The sequence below is a fragment of the Mandrillus leucophaeus genome, unplaced genomic scaffold (assembly GCF_000951045.1).
Source record: "Mandrillus leucophaeus isolate KB7577 unplaced genomic scaffold, Mleu.le_1.0 Scaffold1873, whole genome shotgun sequence".
NCBI lineage: Eukaryota > Metazoa > Chordata > Mammalia > Primates > Cercopithecidae > Mandrillus > Mandrillus leucophaeus.
This window is the reverse complement of record NW_012101891.1, coordinates 61,064-61,668: the sequence shown is the minus strand read 5'-3', so window position 1 is coordinate 61,668 and position 605 is coordinate 61,064.

Here is a 605-nt window from a genome sequence, read left to right as displayed (position 1 = left end):
TCTCGAGTTACAGTTTATCCTTATCCCTCGGTGCAACAGGGAGAACTGTTTGCTATTCTCATGGTCTTACTTGATTTCCCTACTACTGGTTGTAATATTGTTAGTGATTCTCAATATGCCATTTATGTTACTTCTTAAATTTCTCAGGCCACTTTACCTCTTTGTGCTACTTCTTGTCTTCAAAAACTCTTTTCCTTGTTATTCTCTACTTTGAGCCAACGTCGAGCTCCTTTATTCATCATTCATCTTCGTTCTCATTCTCAACTTCCTGGACCATTAGTTCATGGTAATACTCAGATTGATTCGCTTTTAATCAGCCACCTACATGCTGCAGAACAAAAATATACTCTACATCACACTAATAGTTCTGGCCTTCAATGATGGTTTCATTTAACTCGTAAACAAGCTCGTTCTCTTATTCGAACTTGTCCTTCCTGTGCTCCTTTAAGCATTCCACCCTTCCATCCTGAGGTTAATCAATGAAATATCCCTTCTTTTGGACGATTAAAATATGTTCATCATACCATTGATACCTTTTCTCATTTTCAATGGGCCACTCCGTTGCCATCTGAGAAAGCTGATTCTGTTATTACACATCTCTTAGC